General features: G+C 43.8%; 1 protein-coding gene and 1 non-coding gene across 2 annotated transcripts in view; both read right to left on the bottom strand.

The window, feature by feature from the left end:
- LOC126281220 (calpain-D-like) overlaps nt 1–19233 on the bottom strand; it is a 441331-nt gene that overhangs the window by 158485 nt on the left and 263613 nt on the right. The gene's annotated exons all lie outside the window — the stretch shown is intronic.
- Trnat-ugu (transfer RNA threonine (anticodon UGU)) lies at nt 4436–4509 on the bottom strand. The gene has a single exon. It is a non-coding gene; the product is annotated as a tRNA-Thr (tRNA).

Raw genomic sequence — 19233 nt, 5'->3', positions numbered from 1 at the left:
TAGATTACCACGTAATGTGATCTTTCTCACAAAATCTCGAATCCAGTCGCACAACTAAAGCGACACTCCATGGGCACGCAAGTTGATTAGGAGCCATTTGTGAGGAAAGGTTTCAGAAGCCTTCTGGAAATCTAGAAATATGGCATAAATTTGAGATTCCCTGTCGATAACGCTCGTTACTTCGTGCGCATAAAGAGACAGTTGCGTTTCACAAATCTATAGTATTTGAGGATTCAGAAAAGCTTCTGACAGTTTTGTTTTGTTTTAGGGCGCAAAAGCAACTAGGGTCACATGAGCCCATGTCAAAAATGGGCAACACGAAGACAAATAGAGGAGTTAAAAAACGACTACACGATAATTACTTTTGAATACATCGTGGGAGCAGACAGAGATCAATGATATTACTAATAGTTACTATTAAAATCAGTCTTGATCAAAAATTTATTTATTCTGGTAACTGGTTTCGACCATGCCTGTGGTCATCTTTAGACTTTCTCTCTTTCACTGGTGCCATGTCCCGCGCTGACGCAGGGTCGGCATTGTTAGGAACGGTTTTGGCAAGGTTAGTGGAAAGGGATGACCAGATGCCCTTCCTGCCGACACCCCGTACCCCCGCCCCCCCTCCCCCGCCCCCTAGGACGGAATTAGTGTACCCCTGCTGTTTGCGTCTAGTGTAAGTCATGGAGAAAACGTGTTAAGATGTCTGCGAGTCGTGTAACTGAGGCGAAACGTGGGGACCAACCAGGTATTCACCTAGCGGGATGTTGGAAACCGCCTAAAAACCACATCCAGGATGGCCGGCACACCGGCCCTCGTCGTTAACCCACCGGGCGGATTCGATACGGGGCCGGCGCTTTCCCCCAGCCCAGGAAGCAGCGCCTTAGCGCGCTCGGCTACCCTGGCGTGTCCTGTGGTCATCTTCAGACTTACAAGTCAAATACAAAGTCTGATCAGTGGGCTACATACATTAAAGCAAATTATTTTAAACTATAAAGTTATAAAACGATGAATTACCAGAATGCTGCATGAGCAGGAGTCGTCTCCTGGTGGTACATCACTGCTAGATAGAGCAGTGCACGTCTTACTTATATACTCGGAGGCAATATTTGCAAATGAATGAAGTTTCCCTCAATATTGAAAGATTTTTAGATGAATGAATAAATAAACTTAATAAAATTAACCAAAAAAGAGAGTCGTATAAACTTTGTCATTTAAGGAATCAAGTATTGTATAAATTGTGGACGCAGGAAATAGCTCCACAGTGTGATGTGTCAGCTGTAAACTAAAAATCAGTTATTCGAAATGCCTATACCAATGAAAACAAAAAGTTTCTAAAATTTCTGTAGACTGGCGTGTCTGCAGATGATATTTATATGTCAGCTGTTGTTTAGTTTGCCACTGCAGACAGCATTTTCGTCTCCGAGTGTTATTTCTTTTATATATGTGTTTGTGGAACCTGATTTATCCCTGTTCAAAATCCAGTTTCGGATCCAACATTTAGTTTTCATGTTCCTTGTATTTAACACTTGTCACAGCTCTAATGCCATAAGCTTAATTATCACATCCATACCAGCCCATATGACTTCAACTGACACCATACTGAAAGCTGTACACATACGTAGAACTGTGGCGTCCTGTGTGAATGGTATCTCACGATGCCACTACAGAAAGCCACAAGCTGTGGTGCCACATCAGTTGCGTGTGTGAACCCGTCTTAAGAGCAACATGAATGTTGTGACAGGTTGTCGTATTTCACATGACGTACTCTCTCAAAATGAAGAGGAGAAAATTGTGGTGTGCCTTTTGGAAGGGATTTTCTCTGGTGCCGACTCAGATTGACAGTAGCAGTGGAAGTGAATTTTCAAATGACGGAGCACAGCAATCAGTCGTCCTTTTCTTTCAGGCAAATCTAGGTTTCGGCAAGTGCCTAGACATATCAACGCTAAAAAAATGCAAGTAGTACATAGTCGACGATAGTCTAAAAAGTTACAACACGTCAGTCCCCTGTTGTTCGGGCTTCTCTCGCAGTTCGTTCAAGACTACTGTATAATGAAGGTAGGCTTTGCAGAGAACACATCGGTTGGCTGTGTGGCATCATCTATGTAAACTACGTAATATATAACACTCAAAGAAAAGCAGCTATGGTCTCCAGTAAAAAATTTCTAACTTACATAGCCAGAACACAAACTAAAATAAAATTAAATTATGTACTCTTGCTATCTGACTTATAGCCACATTTAACAGTAACCATAAAAGATGTAAAAAAATTCCACATTCACTTCTTGTGAGCCAATTGTTTTGTTATTCTTTTGAAATACATGTGCACAATCAGATCGGTACAACTTTAACATTTAACGGAATGGCAAGTCACATCAAATATCTATCTTGCTGACATTTGACGCCATTTATGAACTAATCAGAAAATAAGGGGAACCACATATCTGTCACGATGGTTAAACAAAGAGAAAAATAGTACAAAAGATGAAAACATTTAAATCAATTCAATTCTATGTTGCAGCAGACAGCATGTGGCTGCAAGTGTTTTGTAAATTTTTTAGAAAACGTTTTACCAATCTGACGTTACATATGTGTTTTAAAGAACGACAAAAAAGTTGGCCCACAAGGAATGAATCTGGAGTGTTTTACGTCTTCTATGTTTACTGTTAAATGTGGCAATAAGTCAGACAGCAACGTACATACTTTTACTTCTAATTGAGTTTCTGTTACTCCCATGCAAAATTTGAAGCTTTTTACTAGAGACCATAGCAGCTTTTCTTTGAGTTTTCTATTTTACTTAGTTCATATACAGGGCGCCATACAGGTAACTAATGTGTTCACCGCAAAGCCTACCTTCATTATACAGTAGTCTTGAACGATCTGTGAGAGAAGCCCGAACAACAGGGGACTGACGTACTAGGACACGTGCTGATACTAAGAGATAGTGGTATGTAATCTAATGTATAATCCGTAAATATTATGCCACGAGTTGTAACTTTTTAGACTATCGCCGACTATGCACTTCTTGTATTTTCAGCATTGATAATGGGTAGGCTCTAGCCGGAAACTAGATTTGCCTCATAAAACCTTAAACAAAAGGAAGACTGATTGCTGTGCTCTATTATTTGAAACTCATGTCACAGTTGTTTACTGCATCCACGTAACTAATGGAAAGTAAATTGATGAGTGAAAGGGAAGTATTAACTGAAGACAGTGATGTGGATTTTCGAATGATGAAATCCTTGTCGTCTTCCATTATTTCAGAGAGTGAGAGCAAAGAAGCATTAGCAAAAAATGTAAAACTGTTGTTCCAGTTGAAAAACATATAACAAAAGCAAAGCATCCATCGATACATGCCACTTCAAGGATTGTGTGCCCTGTAGTACAAAGAAGGAACATCACGGAAGCAAATGGAAGTGTGCTCTCTGTCAAGTAGCCCTGTGCCTAACTGCAGAAATGGACTGCATTTCACCTGACCACCAAAAGAATGACATTCGATGTACAGCGGCTCCATTCGAAACCACCCTGTATGCATTCGATTAATGTATGTAACGCTTTTCACATTGTTATTTCTCAACGTATGTCTAAAAATCTAATAACAAGAAAATTTTTAAAAATTATTTTTTTAAGATTTGGAGTCTGAAAGGTTCAAACATACCATCAGCCCAGGTTGTGGGAAATGTGTTGTTAGAAAAAACAAGGATCGAGAGATATACTTATATGGATAAAGAGCAGACACCATTGATGACCTGCAGCTGTCTAGAACGAAATTAGAATTATATTAATACCTCCAGCTGCTAACGGGCGTTGATACGTATCAACGGGGACAGGTGAAAATGTGTGCCCTGACCGGGACTCGAACCCGGGATCTCCTGCTTACATGGCAGACGCTCTATCCATCTTTTTTTTTTTTATTAGTCTCGTTTTGTTCGTTGTATCTGCTCGGTGCGGACGTCGCAAGACACCCGTTTCAGTTCGTCGTTGATCCATTAACTCAGTTTTTTTATTACCCATTGACCGAACACGCTGAGTTACCGTGCCGGCGCCCATCTGAGCCACCGGGGACACAGAGGATAGTGCGACTGGGGGGGACTATCTTGCGCACGTCTTCCGTGAGACCCACATTCTCACCTTGTGTGTCCACACACTATATTCGTAGTGTCACACCCCAACACACTCATTACTCGTCGAAGACATTCTTACCAAGTCCCGTAAAAATTTGGGGAATATGTGTGCATCCGCACAGAAGAAGTAGTTCATGGCCGCTGTTGTCAGAACTATATACTTACATGGATATGGTGCCTGTTCTTTCAAACATGTCCGAAATAACAGACACCATTGTAGACCTGCAGCCGTATGGAACGAAATTAGAATTATATTAATACCTTCATCTGCTAACAGACGTTGATATATATCAACGGGGACAGGTGAAAATGTGTGCCCCGGCCGGGACTCGAACCCGGGATCTCTGCTTACATGGCAGACGCTCTATACCTCTGAGCGACCGAAGGCACAGAGAATAGCGTAACTGCAGGGACTATCCCGCGCATACCTTTCGCGAGACCAGCATTCTCACCGTATATGTCCACACACTACATTCGTGGTGCCCCACCCCAACACACTCATTACTCGTGGAAGATATTCTTACCAAGTCCGCCGGCCGGAGTGCCCGTGCGGTTCTAGGCGCTACAGTCTGGAGCCGAACGACCGCTACGCACACAGGTTCGAATCCTGCCTCGGGCATGGATGTGTGTGATGTCCTTAGGTTAGATAGGTTTAATTAGTTCTAAGTTCTAGGCGACTGATGACCTCAGAAGTTAAGTCGCATAGTGCTCAGAGCCATTTGAATTTTTAACAAGTCCCGTAGGAATTTGGGGACTGTGTGTGCATCCCCAATACCTGCCATGACCTTCCTCTTCTGTGCGGATGCACACATATTCCCCGAATTCTTACGGGACTTGGTAAGAATGTTTTCCAAGAGTAATCAGTTTGTTGGGGTGCGACACTACTAATGTAGTGTGTGGACACACAAGGTGAGAATGTGGGCCTCCCGGGAGGCGTGAGCGAGAGTGTCCCTCCAGTCACACTATCCTGTGTGTCTTCGGTGGCTCAGATGGATAGAGCGTCTGCCATGTAAGCAGGAGATCCCGGGTTCGAGTCCCGATCGCGGCACACATTTTCACCTGTCCCCGTTGATATATATCAACGCCAGTTAGCAGCTGAAGGTATTAATATAATTCTGATTAGGATCGAAAGAGGCGGTACTTACAAGAGAACCTTCCCATCGCACCCCCCCTCAGATTTAGTAATAAGTTGGTACAGTGGATAGGCCTTGAAAAACTGAACACAGATCAATCGAGAAAACAGGAAGAAGTTGTGTGGAACTATGAAAAAAATAAGCAAAATATACAAACTGAGTAGTCCATGCGCAAGTTAGGCACCATCAAGGATAGTATGAACCCAGGAGCGCCGTGGTCCCGCGGTTAGCGCGAGCAGCTGCCGAACGAGAGGTCCTAGGCTCAAGTCTTCCCTCGAGTGAAAAGCTCACTTTCTTTAATTTCGCAAAGTTATGATCTGTCCGTTCGTTCATTGACGCCTCTGTTCACTGTAATAAGTTTAGTGCCTGTTTTGGGACCGCACCGCAAAACCGTGCCATTTGTAGACGAAAGGACGTGCCTCTCCAATGGGAACCGAAAACATTTGATCGCAAGGTCATAGGTCAACCGATTCCTTCCACAGGAGAACACGTCTGATATATTCTATACGACACTGGTGACGGCATGTGCGTCACATGACAGGAATATGTTGTCGACCCACCAACTTGTACACCAACAGACACTAAACAAGGTAGATTCTTCTTCCTTGCCCGATTTAGGTTTTCTTGTGGATGTGATAATCACTCCCAAAAAAGTGATGAAAACATAAGAGTTTGTCACATAAACTGCAACAAATGAATGCAACAGTTTCACAGTCGCACAGTTTTCCCTGTGCTCTGTCAAAACATATGTTTTTAACGTTTTCAAATTTTTCTGTGTGTAGACCGTCGGTTACGTCGCATCAGACGGACAGATAATAATTGTTAGAAAATAAAAAATTTAACTTTTCACTCGAGGGAAGACTTGAACCAACGACCTCTCGTTCCGCAACTGCTCACGCTAACCACGGGACCGCGCCGCTCCTGAGCTCACACTCTCCATAATGTTCCCTATCTTGCGCGAGGCCTACTCAGTTTTTATGTTTTTCTTATTTTTTTATGATAGTTCCACACTACTTCTTACTGTTTTCTCGATTGATCAGTGTTCAGTTTTTCAAGGCCTATCCACTGTGCCAACTTATAACTAAATCTGAGGGGGCTGTGATGGGGAGGTTCCCTTGTTAGTAGCACCAACAGGCAACAAAAGATTAAATCGCCTTTAACTCATATACCACGATCTGGGTATCTCCGCGCTACTGATCGCAGACTTGCTCATTAACACGTCACCGGCTGTTGCGCTAACAAAGCAAAATGCTGATTTCGCAAGAAGTAATTGATTCACTCGGTGGTGGACAGACAGAAGGTGCACTGAGAAAGGTAAACGGAGTTTGCCTAGCCGTACACAGTTCCCTTTGTGACGGTATAAGAGCCGCGAAATATGACGAGAATAGTAGACGGAACGAGAGGGCGGGGTTGGCTGTTGTGTGCGCCAGACAAAGCCCGCGCTGGAGGCAGGGTCTGCGCGCCTGGGAGGAGAGGTCCGGCGCGGTCTGCGGCCGCCGTCGCCGGCCGGCTGGCCGGCCTATTCACGGCGCAGAGTCCCCGCCTCCTTGGCGGAACAAAGGCTGCGTCCGCGGCCTCATCGGGCCACGCTCGCGGGGGAGGGAGCCGCCCGCTTTCTTTCTATCGCTGCTACACCGGCAGTGAAAGCAAAGGCTCTGCACGAGCCGGCATTCGGGTTACTCTCCGAAAGCATCTCCACAAATAATGTACTGGGTGATCAAAAAGTCAGTATAAATTTCAAAACTTAATAAACCACGGAATAATGTAGATACAGAGGTACAAATGACACACATGCTTGGAATGACACGGGGTTTTATTAAAACCAAAACAATACAGAAGTTCAAAAAATGTCCGACAGAATCCTAAGAAATTTTGGTCGTATGTCAAAGCGGTAGGTGGCTCAAAACAAAATTTCCAGACACTGAAACAGAGGATGACAGACAAAAGGCCGAAATACTAAATGTCTTTTCCAAAGCTGTTTCACAGGGGAAGACTGCACTGTAGTTCCTTCTCTAGGTTGTCGCACAGATGACAAAATGGTAGATATCGAAATACATGACAGAGGGATAGAGAAACAATTAAAATCGCTCAAAAGAGGAAAAGCCGCTGGACCTGATGGGATACCAGTTCGATTTTACACAGAGTACGCGAAGGAACTTGCCCCTCTTCGTGCAGTGGTGTACCGTAGGTCTCTAGAAGAGCGAAGCGTTCCAAAGGATTGGAAAAGGGCACAGGTCATCCCCGTTTTCAAGAAGAGACGTCGAACAGATGGGCAGAACTATAGACCTATATCTCTAACGTCGATCAGTTGTAGAATTTTGGAACACGTATTATGTGCGGGTATAATGACTTTTCTGGAGACTAGAAATCTATTCTGTAGGAATCAGCATGGGTTTCGAAAAAGACGGTCGTGTGAAACCCAGCTCGCGCTATTCGTCCACGAGACTCAGAGGGCCATAGACACGGGTTCACAGGTACATGCCGTGTTTCTCGACTTCCGCAAGGCGTTCGATACAGTTCCCCACAGTCGTTTAATGAACAAAGTAAGAGCATATGGATTATCAGACCAGTTGTGTGATTGGATTGAAGAGTTCCTAGATAACAGAACGCAGCATGTCATTCTCAATGGAGAGAAGTCTTCCGAAGTAAACGTGATTTCAGGTGTGCCGCAGGGGAGTGTCATAGGACCGTTGCTATTCACAATATACATAAATGACCTGGCGGATGACATCGGAAGTTCACTGAGGCTTTTTGCGGATGATGCTGTGGTGTATCGAGAGGTTGGAACAATGGAAAATTGTACTGAAATGCAGGAGGATCTGCAGCGAATTGACGCATGGTTCAGAGAATGGCAATTTAATCTCAATGTAGACAAGTGTAATGTGCTGCGAATGCATAGAAAGATAGATCCCTTATCATTTAGCTACAAAATAGCAGGTCAGCAACTGGAAGCAGTTAATTCCATAAATTATCTGGGAGTACGCATTAGGAGTGATTTAAAATGGAATGATCATATAAAGTTGATCGTCGGTAAAGCAGATGCCAGACAGATTCATTGGAAGAATCCTAAGGAAATACAATCCGAAAACAAAGGAAACAGGTTACAGTATGCTTGTTCGCCCACTGCTTGAATACTACTCAACAGTGTGGGATCGGTACCAGATAGGGTTGATAGGGTTGATAGGAGAGATACAGAAGATCCAACGGAGAGCAGCGCGCTTCGTTACAGGAACATTTAGTAATCGCGAAAGCGTTACGGAGATAGATAAACTCCAGTGGAAGACTCTGCAGGAGAGATGCCCAGTAGCTCGGTATGGGCTTTAGTTGAAGTTTCGAGAATATACCTTCACCGAAGAGTCAAGCAGTATATTGCTCCCTCCTACGTATATCTCGCGAAGAGACCGTGAGGATAAAATCAGAGAGATTAGAGCCCACACAGAAGCATAGCGACAATCCTTCTTTCCACGAACAATACGAGACTGGAATAGAAGGGAGAACAGATAGAGGTACTCAGGGCACTCTCCGCCACACACCGTCAGGTGGCTTGCGGAGTAGGGATGTAGATGTAGATGTAGAATAGCAATAATTAGCATAACAAAGCAAAGATGATGTTCTTTACAGGATATGCTCAATATGTCCACCATCATTCCTGAACAATAGCTGTAGTCGAGGAATAATGTTGTGAACAGCACTGTAACGCATGTCCGGAGTTATGGGTGAGGCATTGGCGTCGGTGTTGTCTTTCAGCATCCCTAGAGACGTCGGTCGATCACGATACGCTTGCGACTTCAGGTAACCCCAAAGCCAATAATCGCACGGACTGAGGTCTGGAGACCTGGGAGGCCAAGCATAACGAAAGTAGCGGCTGATTACACGATCATCACCAAACGACGCGCGCGAAAGAACTTTCACGCGTCTAGCAATATGGGGTGGAGCGCCACCCTGAATAAACATCGCACGTTCCAGCAGGTGTTTTATCAGTCACGCTGGGGATGATCCGATTCTGTAACATATCGGCGTACCTCTCACCCGTCAGCGTAGCAGTTACAAAACCAGAATCACGCATTTCCTTGAAGAAAAAAGGCCCGATAACGGTAGATGTGGTAAATCGAACCCATACCGTGACTTTCTCGTCGTGCAATGCATTTTCCACGACAGTTCAAGGATTTTCGGTAGCCCGAATTCTGCAGTTGTAGGCATTGACAGACCCTCTGAGCATGAAATGAGCTTCGTCGGTCCACAACACGTTACGCAACCAATCGTCATCTTCCGCCATCTTTTGAAACGCCCACACTGCAAATGCCCTCCGCTTCACTAAATCGCCAGGTAACAGTCCATGATGCCGAAGGATTTTGTACAGATAGCATCGGAGGGTACGCCTTAGTGCCAACCAGTAGTGTATGGAATGCCGGTGGTGCTACGTGCGACTGCACGAGCGCTGACGTCCCCGTGCATAGACGAACGCGCTACAGTCTCCATTTCTTCCTCAACTGTCTCAGCAGCATTACGCCTTGTGCTCGGTCGGCCACTACGGGGTCTATCGTCTAAACAACCCGTGGCTTCGAACTTCGAAATCATTCTCGCCACTGCCGCATTTGTCAACGGACCTTTACCCGTTCGAATTCCCTTCCTATGGCGGTAGGATCGTAACGCTGAACTAGCACATTCCCTATTCTGATAATACAGCTTCACTAAAAGCGCCTTTTCAGGTAACGTCAACATGCTACGACTGCTGCATCTGATTCTTTCTCTCGTTACAGCTCCTTCTATACACGATTGTCATGCGCAGTCACTGACGTTTTGCTGTCCAGCGCCATTTGTCGGACATTTTGTGAACTTTGTTTTTTTTTTTTTTTGTTCTAATGAAACCCCATGTCATTCCAAGCACGTGTGTCAATTTTTGCCTCTCTATCTACATTATTCCATATTTATTAAGTTTTCAAATTTATACTGATTTTTTGATCAGCCGGTACTTCACGATACCACACACATGTTGACCTCATTACATGTCATCAAGTGACTGAATAAATCATCTGCGAAATTCTACGTGCGTAAAAAGCGCGTCACAACTAGAATCACAATGACTCCAATCCCCATGAAACAATCATCCTTGCTGTGACGGGGTGGCCTGCGTGCCTCAACAGTACGGGCAAACGTTAAGTGCAATCGCATTTGAAGGTTACCTGTGACTGCGTCTATATGCTGGCCCGGGGAAATGGTGCATTTTCAGTTGGCCACCCTAGAAACATGTAGACGTGCTCCAGCTACCTATCGCATGTAATCGGCGCTCTCTCTCTCGCCAAAATTTTTGCATCACCTCTATATTTCGACATTCATGGCACAGAAAATAAAACTAACCATCCATTTTAAGCAACCTGCAACGCCTTCAAATGCCACACGCAAATTTTTCATTTCTCTCGCTCGCTACGTGCAGACTATTAGCCCTACATAACGAAAATGAATATGAACATTTTGTTCGAAATCTAATGTAGTTAAATATTTTACTGGTAACTCGAGAAGTGTGGCCTCCGGCGAAAACATATCCCAGTACAAAATGTATCTACGCCAAATTTCCTACAAAAAAAAGTGCCGTTCGTTTTTTCTGTAGGACTGATACTTTGCAACTAGCAAGCGAGAGAATATGAAACTCTCACACATGGTTTTTAAAGGTATTGTAGATTGCAAAAACCTATCGACAGGACACCCCCTATATTATTTACAATGTGTCCAAATAACTAAAACAATAAAACAAACATTTGCATTACGACATAATAATCTGTCTGCCATCAGATGTTTCTCACAGCATTTCTGAGAAACTTCAATACCTAGTGGAACGTCGTCTTGCTTGGATGAAGGCTTTAATCCGTCGTGTCATATTATCAATGAGGTCATGAAGCAAACAGTGGTCCCGGCTGTCCCACTGTTCAAAGACGACCCAGTGTAGGTAGCCTAGAGTATGTAGTTGTTTCCCACGTCCAAAAACAGTTTGTTTCAGTCGGCCCCAAACAAAATTTGGTTCTAGTCCAGCGAACAGACAGCCCACTCCATTCTGGCGATCGCAGCATGCTGAAGGACCGTGTGCACCAGAACAGCACGGTGAGAACATGAAATGTCATCCATCAAGATGAACTTGCCACCAAAATGATGGCGATACTTTCCCATTACTACTGGTTGCAGGATCTCGCCCCTGCACCCCAGAGCAGTGAGATTGTCTTCAAGAACCACGACAGTCATACGGTGGCCTCGTATAATGCCACCCTAGGACATCACATTGCTGCTCATGAGGGGTACGTCGAAGGCGTTCGATATTACCTTCTAGTCTCCAAATACGTTGTATGCGATTATCTGGAAACAAACATTTCGTCCGCTGACAACACTGTACGTCGGTGCTGGGGCATCCATTCTGTACCATTTCTTGTCTATCTGTAACGGAGTCCATTGTGTTGTGGTGTTCGCAGTGGTCATTGGGAATGGAAACTCCCATCATGCAATTGTCTCTTAACAGTCTGCTGCGACACATTCCGTCCTGTAGCCTCTTCGGACACCGAATTCAGTTCTGTGGCACTCAGCCAGCCCACTGTTGCTTTGATTTGGAAGTCGTAGACGTTTGCCATTCTAAGCACATGTTGTGAGTGAACGGCCTGTGCTATTCGTGGCATGAGTACTGTCTGTCAACTGATACCAGTTCTACGTCTGTGCCACATCAGTTTGGTTCCCGTGCAAACGTCGAAAAATGTTCAAATGTGTGTGAAATATTATGGGACTTAACTGCTAAGGTCATCAGTCCCTAAGCTTACACACTACTTAACCTAAATTATCCTACGGACAAAAACACACACACACACACACACACACACGCCCGAGGGAGGACTCTAACCTCCGCCTGGACCAGCCGCACAGTCCATGACTGCAGCACTTTAGACCGGCAAACGTCCAGGAACTTTCCTTGTTGACAAGCCTTCTGTGTGTAACGTGATATGTAGACCCGAAAACCAGTCGCTATTGTCTTTTATAGCATGATGGATGTTCACTCTACTGCATCACGGTTGTCTCTAATGCGTCCCTACTGGTGTTTTACTTTCAACTGAAACGCTGCAATCCATTCGAGTGCGGCGTTCAATCTGTAGGGAACGCTTATGGTAACGGTGTGAATGTTTACCAACATTAGGCGTGACCTTCAGATCGGAACCATCACCGGAACAACATACCTGCACGAAATATCGTCATGAGGTAGCACTTCTGTTGACATGTTTCGTGTGCCAGTCACCTCAGTATAGAACGTTGGCTAGAGCAGGTGAGTATTGAGGTAGTGGGGGAGTCCTGCCGTGGACAGACCGTTGTCGCTGTCCAAAGTGCCTTAGAAGAGACCGCCATTTCCATGTTCCAGACAGAAGGGCAGCATCTACAGGGTGTTTCAAAAATGACCGGTATATTTGAAACGGCAATACAAACTAAACGAGCAGCGATAGAAATACACCGTTTGTTGCAATATGCTTGGGACAACAGTAAATTTTCAGGCAAACTTTCGAAATTACAGTAGTTACAATTGTCAGCAACAGATGGCGCTGCGGTCTGGGAAAATCTATAGCACGATATTTTCCACATATCCACCATGCGCAGCAATAATATGGCGTAGTCTCTGAATGAAATTACCCGAAACCTTTGACAACGTGTCTGGCGGAATGGCTTCACATGCAGATGAGATGTAGTGCTTCAGCTGTTCAATTGTTTCTGGATTCTGGCGGTACACCTGGTCTTTCAAGTGTCCCCACAGAAAGAAGTCACAGGGGTTCATGTCTGGCGAATAGGGAGGCCAATCCACGCCGCCTCCTGTATGTTTCGGATAGCCCAAAGCAATCACACGATCATCGAAATATTCATTCAGGAAATTAAAGACGTCGGCCGTGCGATGTGGCCGGGCACCATCTTGCATAAACCACGAGGTGTTCGCAGTGTCGTCTAAGGCAGTTTGTACCGCCACAAATTCACGAAGAATGTCCAGACAGCGTGATGCAGTAATCGTTTCGGATCTGAAAAATGGGCCAATGATTCCTTTGGAAGAAATGGCGGCCCAGCCCAGTACTTTTTGAGGATGCAGGGACGATGGGACTGCAACATGGGGCTTTTCGGTTCCCCATATGCGCCAGTTCTGTTTATTGACGAAGCCGTCCAGGTAAAAATAAGCTTCGTCAGTAAACCAAATGCTGCCCACATGCATATCGCCGTCATCAATCCTGTGCACTATATCGTTAGCGAATGTGTCTCGTGCAGCAATGGTAGCGGCGCTGAGGGGTTGCCGCGTTTGAATTTTGTATGGACAGAGGTGTAAACTCTGGCGCATGAGACGATACGTGGACGTTGGCGTCATTTGGACCGCAGCTGCAACACGGCGAACGGAAACCCGAGGCCGCTGTTGGATCACCTACTGCACTAGCTGCGCGTTGCCCTCTGTGGTTGCCGTACGCGGTCGCCCTACCTTTCCAGCACGTTCATCCGTCACGTTCCCAGTCCGTTGAAATTTTTCAAACAGATCCTTTATCGTATCGCTTTTCGGTCTTTTGGTTACATTAAACCTCCGTTGAAAACTTCGTCTTGTTGCAACAACACTGTGTTCTGGGCGGTGGAATTAAAACACCAGAAAAATCCTATGTTCTAAGGAATAAACCATGTTGTCCACAGCACACTTTCACGTTGTGAACAGCACACGCTTACAGCAGAAAGACGACCTACAGAATAGCACACCCACAGACTGCGTTGTCTTCTATATCTTTCACATCACTTGCAGCGCCATCTGTTGTTGAAAATTGTAACTACTGTAATTTCGAAAGTTTGTGTGCCTGAAAATGTACTGTTGTCCCAAGCATATTGCAACAAACGGTGTATTTCTATCGCGTTCTATCGCGTTTCTATCTCGTTTAGTTTTTATTGCTGTTTCAAATATACCGGTCATTTTTGAAACACCCTGTAAGTGGATAAAACAAGGGTGTGATTCGGGTTGTGTGAAGAATCTGAAGCATAAGGGACAACTGGAACACCAGAAAAATCCGAAGAATTCGTGTGACTCTGCAACGAAGCCCACTGTATTCCGTCAATCGAGACATCACAGGTGTACAGAGAATTGTCGGAACAGAATTTAAAGTTCATCCATATAAGTTGCATGTGACTCAACAGTTACGGCAGAACGGTAAAGTGAGTGGACGCGATTTCTGCAGAAGATTACTAGATAGAACCAGGATTACGCTTTTCTGACCAATCTTGTGATGACTGATGAGAGAAACTTTCATCTGAGTGGGCTTTTCAATAAGCAAGACCTATGTTTTTCGCAAACGAACACAGAGCTCATTCACGATCTTTTTTTGAAGACAACAACAACCAGCCAATTCTGAGCGGTGTCCGGCCACGATTAACAATTTCTTAGTTCCACCGAGGCAGGGGCATTGCCATCTAAACGCGACATGGTCCCAGCAAGATGGGACAATAGCCCGTAAGGCCTGTGATTCAACGACTACACTGAGTTGTCACTTTCCACATAGATTACTCTCACGATTCGGTTATATTTAGAGTTAACAGACTACCATAAGTAAGCGTATACCACGAGGTCGTAACCGCGTTACCCGTACATTAGGTGTATTTCATACCTACTGGGCACTCTCTTATTCCGATCGCTTTGCTTACGCATACGATCAGTGTCTTACTAGATTCCTGTAAAACTGGAAGCAGTATACCATCTACAAATTGAGTGATGACACATTAAGGCTTGCATAACCTATTGAACATTTTTGTTCGACATAGTTATCCTCCTGTCTGTTACTTAAAAATTAACAATATTTATAGCAGAATTGAAAGTGTTAGTCTTTTCTTCAGGTATTAGCCGAAAATAGAAGATTTTTAACGTAAAACTGGGAAATTGTAGTAAAAATTTAAAAAATAATAATACATATTTATAATATAGCGCTAGAATACGCAGTTCCTCAAAGGAAGGTAAAAACAAACGCAAAACTAAAATATATTAAACACCGCTTCGATATTTCGTCGAGTTTGTTCAATAAACAGTTTCTGCACTTGTCAATGAAAACTGGGAACCCTTGCCTTTGGTCGTCATGAAGGCAGTTCCAGTGAGTATAAAATAACAAGAATAATTATATAGATTTTTTTAACGCTTGTGCATGAAAATGTACTTGCATCAAAATTAACTGCTTTAGTTACAAAGAGCGCAGAAGTTAAGCGTCAGTCTGTTTTTAATACTTATAAAATGTAATTTGTATTTTTCAAGGATATAAATTACACAATGGACTAATGCTGAACGGTGCGCGGTTCTAATTGTGTGTGCATAAACCAGCAAACAAGAAAGAAAAGTCTTCAGCTCCAATTTTCCCTCTCAAACATTCATTTCTCTTTCCCTACCAATACCACCGACAATCCAGTCATTTACTAAGTGATTTAATACATAGTTTTTTTTGTTGAGGTCCACAGCTTCATAGTGTTTTGAGAATGACAACATGATCCAAGTAGGCTGTAATCTTTTTATTTTGTACTGTAATTTGACTCCAGTGATATCCTATGGCCGGCGAGATCACCTAAACTTTCAATCGCTGATTTTTTTATCTGTGGCGACATCTCAAGAAAAAGTTTTTTGATGGCGACTCCAGAATACTTACAAGTTGAAAGCCACACACGGAAAGAGACTGAAGCCATTCATCAAGGAATGAATGAGCACGTAATGAGAAGCTTTCGTGAACGCCTTCCAACAATGCATCGCTACTGAGGTGCAGTTTTTAAGAAATGAACTTGGGTTCGACTTTTCGGCAGTGGCAGTGTTTGCAGAGCAGTTATTTATACGTTATATTGGTATAAATATACACTAAACCTCGGTAACAACCAACTGAAGACGTATTACTTGCCGGGGCTCATCTTATACTTCAACACTCCTCAAGCCACCTCGGGGTTTGTGATGGAAAGTACTTTTAATACCTCTATCTTCCTCCACCCCTTTCCCTGTTCCGTTCACAAATGGCACATAACAAAGATGACTGTCGGTAAACTTTTGTGTGACTTCCAATTTTAACACGTTTCATGAGGTCGCTTTCTTGTCTTGTCTTTGTTCGGTACAATTTTGATTTCAAACTAATTTTCCGATGAGCTCGAAACATTCAACATAGCTCAGAACTCTGACAATCCAATATTAACCCGCTTTTATGTCTGATGTGTGGCGGGGGCACTTTGTGTACCACTGCTATTTCCATCTTTTCCTGGCTAGAGGATAAATGTAAGGATGTAGAGGCTTATCTCACTAGGGGTAAGATAGATACTGCCTACAGGAAAATTAAAGAGACCTTTGGAGAGAAGAGAACCACGTGTATGAATATCAAGAGCTCAGATGGCAACCCAGTTCTAAGCAAAGAAGGGAAGGCAGAAAGGTGGAAGGAGTATATAGAAGGTTTATACAAGGGTGATGTACTTGAGGACAATATTATGGGAATGGAAGAGGATGTAGATGAAGACAAAATGGGTGATACGATATTGCGTGAAGAGTTTGACAGAGCACTGAAACACCTGAGGCGGAACAAGGCCCCCGGAGTAGACAACATTCCATTAGAACTACTGACGGCCTTGGGAGAGCCAGTCATGACAAAACTCTACCAGCTGGTGAGCAAGATGTATGAGACAGGCCAAATACCCTCAGACTTCAAGAAGAATATAATAATTCCAATCCCAAAGAAAGCAGGTGCTGACAGATGTGAAAATTACCGAACTATCAGTTTAATAAGTCACAGCTGCAAAATACTAACGCGAATTCTTTACAGACGAATGGAAAAACTGATAGATGCGGACCTCGGGGAGGATCAGTTTGGATTCCGTCGAAATGTTGGAACACGTGAGGCAATACTGACCTTACGACTTATCTTAGAAGAAAGATTAAGAAAAGGCAAACCTACGTTTCTAGCATTTGTAGACTTAGAGAAAGCTTTTGACAATGTTGACTGGAATACTCTCTTTCAAATTCTAAAGGTGGCAGGGGTCAAATACAGGGAGCGAAAGGCTATTTACAATTTGTACAGAAACCAGATGGCAGTCATAAGAGTCGAGGGGCATGAAAGGGAAGCAGTGGTTGGGAAAGGAGTGAGACAGGGTTGTAGCCTCTCCCCGATGTTATTCAATCTGTATATTGAGCAAGCAGTAAAGGAAACAAAAGAAAAATTTGGAGTAGGTATTAAAATTCATGGAGACGAAGTAAAAACTTTGAGGTTCGCCGATGACATTGTAATTCTGTCAGATACGGCAAAGGACTTGGAAGAGCAGTTGAACGGAATGGACAGTGTCTTGAAAGGAGGATATAAGATGAACATTAACAAAAGCAAAACGAGGATAATGGAATGTAGTCAAATTAAGTCGGGTGATGCTGAGGGAATTAGATTAGGAAATGAGACACTTAAAGTAGTAAAGGAGTTTTGCTATTTAGGAAGTAAAATAACTGATGATGGTCGAAGTAGAGAGGATATAAAATGTAGACTGGCAATGGCAAGGAAAGCGTTTCTGAAGAAGAGAAATTTGTTAACATCGAATATAGATTTAAGTGTCAGGAAGTCATTTCTGAAAATATTTGTTTGGAGTGTAGCCATGTATGGAAGTGAAACATGGACGATAACTAGTTTGGACAAGAAGAGAATAGAAGCTTTCGAAATGTGGTGCTACAGAAGAATACTGAAGATAAGGTGGATAGATCACGTAACTAATGAGGAGGTATTGAATAGGATTGGGGAGAAGAGAAGTTTGTGGCACAACTTGACTAGAAGAAGGGATCGGTTGGTAGGACATGTTTTGAGGCATCAAGGGATCACAAATTTAGCGTTGGAGGGCAGTGTGGAGGGTAAAAATCGTAGAGGGAGACCGAGAGATGAGTACACTAAGCAGATTCAGAAGGATGTAGGTTGCAGTAGGTACTGGGAGATGAAGAAGCTTGCACAGGATAGAGTAGCATGGAGAGCTGCATCAAACCAGTCTCAGGACTGAAGACCACAACAACAACAACAACCTGTTATACTTGTGAATGTTTCATGGTAACAACGGTTGCTGGGAAGTCCACTTGTGAACTCAATTCTTTCTACTTTTTACTTATATATGGATAGGAATCTGTATGGGGCTAGAAGAAATTTTATACTTTTTAGTTAGTTTTAAAAAGGTGTTAAATTAGAAAGTTGTTTTAAAGTAATTATGATTTACCCATTACGGCCGTTCCGCGAGACGTGTATTCGAGGAAGTAAAATGTTGCCGAACACTTCCTGGAAAATATGCTGCAGGAATTTCAACAGCAGAGCTTTCCGTCATTTACAGCGGCCCTCTTATACCATTTGCCAGCGGAATACGTTGAGCATTTCCGCAGTGCTCTCGCCCCAACCAAACGATCCCGTGACGAAAAATGCTGCTCGTCGTGGGATGATCTACATATATCTACGTCCATAACCTGCAAACTGCAATTGAAGTGCATGAGAGAGCATAGTTTTCCAATGTAGGAGGCCAGATTAATTCGCAAGCGTATTGTCCTAAAAGAGACAACAAATAAATTACTTCCTCCTGGGTATGCCTCGTGAAACGAGTATGAAGCCAAAATCACAGATATTAGATCTCTCACGGAATCTTATCAGCAACTGCTCTTCCCGCACACCATACGCGAATAGAACTGGTGATGGGGGAGGGGAGGGAGAGAGGGAGAGAGAACTAGCAATGGTAGATTAAGTGCCCTTCGCCACACGTCGTAAGGTTAATTACGGAGTATAGACGTAGATGTAATATACGTGAGCCGTACGTGGCTCGCGTTGGTGCCATCTCTTATTTAACACTCTGTTTTTTTTCCGTTCTGCCACCTCGTTATGTAAATTTTCAATTACTGGTGTCACTGAGTTGCTGCCTTGCCTGCCCGTGAGCTTCAGCAGCAGCAGCTCTTATCGATATAGGCCCTTCCGTATTATCTTTGCTCGACT

The sequence above is a fragment of the Schistocerca gregaria genome, chromosome 7 (genome assembly GCF_023897955.1).
Source record: "Schistocerca gregaria isolate iqSchGreg1 chromosome 7, iqSchGreg1.2, whole genome shotgun sequence".
NCBI classification, from domain to species: Eukaryota; Metazoa; Arthropoda; class Insecta; order Orthoptera; family Acrididae; genus Schistocerca; species Schistocerca gregaria.
The sequence above is the reverse complement of the archived record's forward strand: the minus strand, read 5'-3'. Positions and strand labels throughout refer to the sequence as shown.